Below are 3025 nucleotides of genomic sequence, written 5' to 3' on the forward strand. Positions count from 1 at the left end.
CTTCTATGTGCCCTTGAGGGTTGGAGGGTAGCGTTGGAGGTGCCACCTCCTGCGGGGATGATAATCCTACCAGCTAACGTTACTGGGCACTGTTCATGCTGGGAGTGGTTAAAAACCTGATCCTTGTCTATCCCTTGAGGTGGGCAGTGAACTTGGCCACCTGTCACAAGTGAGCAACTTAGAGAGGTTTGGGGCCTGTTCGGTGACATACAGCTCAGCCCTGGTGACTCTGGAGACCACCCTCAGTCTCTCTTCTCAGCCCTGGGATGCCAAGCTGGGTTGTCCCGTATTCCGAATGGGGAAACTGAGGGCCCAGGTTGCTTGAGTGGTGGGGCAGGATTAAAGCTGGGTCTGTCCGGTTCTTCAGGCTGCACCCATGACCTCAGCTAATTCTGCGTCCCTGTGCCCACTGAACACTCCCTCCTGGAAACCTGGTGGAATCTCTGGACAGCGGGTATGAGGTGACTCCTGTGTGCAGGGTGTTTCTTTTTTTTTTTTAATTGATTAATTAATTAATTTTGGGGCTGCATTGGGTCTTCGTTGTCGCGTGCGGGCTTTCTCTAGTTGCGTTGAGCGGGGGCTACTCTTCATTGCAGTGCGTGGCCTTCTCATTACGGTGGCTTCTCTTGTTGTGGAGCACAGGCTCTAGGCACGCGGGCTCAGTAGTTGTGGCTCATGGGCTCTACAGCACAGGCTCAGTAGTTGTGGCGCACGGGCTTAGTTGCTCCGCAGCATGTGGGATCTTCCTGGCCCAGGGACCGAACCCGTGTCCCCTGCATTGGCAGGTGGATTCTTAACCACTGCACCACCAGAGAAGTCCCAGCGTGTTTCTTCTAACAGCCTCCAAGGAGCTCCTTGCACAACCATGCGTCACTCACCCAGGCACTGCCCACCACAGGCCCCACCCACCAGACTGCAGGGCACGCCCACTCCCCCAGGCCCTCCATGCCCCACTTTTGTGGTGTTTATTTGGCTTCCTCCCCTGGGGATGGGCAAGAATGAACACCCAGCTGCCAGCTCAGCTCTTAACCAAGTTAGGCCAGACTCAGGCAGGCTGGGGTGCCCTGTCCATCCATCTCCCCCCAGAAATGCAGGGCCTCTCAGTAATGACTGTCACCTGCTCCTGGCCACAGTGCTGTCTGACAGACGCCCACCAGCTGCCCTGACAATGACCTCCAGGGCCCCTTAGGCCCAGACCTGGCATGCCCTGGGCCCTTGCAGGACCTGGTCGTGACCCCTGCTCCCCAGGCCTTGGGTCTGTATCAGATGGGCCAGGCCAGGGGCAGGGCTGGTGGGAATGTGGTGGCAGTTGTGGGCAGATGTCGAGGAGATGTATCCAGTATCCTCCCTGCTGCGGACCTCTGATGTGGATGTGGGGGAGGGCTGGCACAATCTGCAGTAACGATGGTGAGGAGGGGTGATGCTCCGCTTCGGAATCCCGCTGGGTGGCGAGCACTGGCCTTGGTAGCTCTGTCCCCACTCCCTGGACCGGGGACCCGCTTAGGGATGGCATGGCAGCCTGTCCTGGATGGCAGGGACAGGAGGGGAGGCAGGACAGCCCCTGATCTCTGGCCTTGTTCTCAGCCTGGTCCCTGCGTGTTTCTTCTTCTCCCCGGACATAACCGTGTCCAAACTTTCACCATCTCATGAGTGGATGGCTTCAGGTCACCTCTTTTGTTCTCTGGCGATGAGCTCTCTGCACGCACGGCAGCCACGGGGGTGTCTTCAGAGTAAACCAGACCCCGTTATTTTAAAACACTCCAATGGGGCTTCCCTGGTGGCACAGTGGTTAGGAATCTGCCTGCCAGTGCAGGGGACATGGGTTAGAGACCTGGGCTGGGAAGATCCCACATGCCGTGGAGCAACTAAGCCCGTGCGCCACAACTACTGAGCCTGCGCTGTAGAGCCTGCGAACCACAACTACTGAAGCCCACATGCCTAGAGCCCGTGCTCTGCAACAAAGAGAAGCCACTGCAATGAGAAGCCCGCGCACCACACGAAGAGTAGCCCCTGCTCACCGCAACTAGAGAAAGCCCACACGCAGCAACGAGGACCCAGTGCAGCCAAAAATAAATAAATAAATTTATTTTTTAAAAAATGAAGGCAATTTATTCATTCTTTGAAAACAAAACAATACAAAACACTCCAACCTTCTCCCCCACCCCCTTTGCTTCTAGAATGAAGACCAGATGTCTGACTGCAGCTGTTCAGGCCCTCTGAGGCATGCCCCCGCCACTGCCCTCTAGCCTGTGTGCTCCTCTCGCTTCTAAGCTTCTGCCACATCAGCTCCTTCCACCTGCTATGGTCTTTCCTACTTCATAGCCTTTGCATATGCGGTTCCCTCTGCCGGGAATGCCTTTCCCTGCAGAAGGTGAAGATTGAGAGGGAGGCAGCCTTAGAACCGGAAGCTATACTCTCCCTCTGGCTCATTTCCTCCCTAGAGGGACTTAGAGTTCCTTTCCCGAGCCTGCCACCATGACCCACTTCTCCCTTCCTGAAGCTTCTTGGATGTAGAGCTGTGGGGTTGGGGACCACTAGTTTGTCTGGTTTGAGGGCCATGCTCAGCTCAGAAGGCAGACTCTGGAAGCAGTGAGGAGAAAGAGTGAACTGGTTTGGTCTGCTCACCCCCCTCCCAGGGGAAACTGGGCCTAAGAGCCAACGCCCAGCGCCAGGTGCCCAGCTGGGTCTCAGAACACACTGAGGGCAGATGTGGGGGTCCTCCTGGCTGTGCCTGGAGGTGGGGCTCCATGGGAGAGTCACTGCCTTTAATTAAAGTCCCTAAGTTGCTTCCCCAGCTGTTCAGTCGGTTCTCCATGCTGGAATGTTCCAGATGGAGTGAGCAATGCTGATTCAATTACCCTCTTCCTATTCCTCCCAGTGGAGAAAGGGCAGACAGACTGGGATGGGGTGGGTGGGGCTGGGGACTCTTCACAGCCCTGGGTGCCTGGGAGGGGGCTTGGAGACGTCTGGGGAGGTGGCTGCTTCTAACTTGTGGGTCCTTTCCCCGCTCCAGACCTTCTAGCCA

Source organism: Mesoplodon mirus (genome assembly GCF_964341445.2).
Source record: "Mesoplodon mirus genome assembly, chromosome: 15".
Taxonomy (NCBI): domain Eukaryota; kingdom Metazoa; phylum Chordata; class Mammalia; order Artiodactyla; family Ziphiidae; genus Mesoplodon; species Mesoplodon mirus.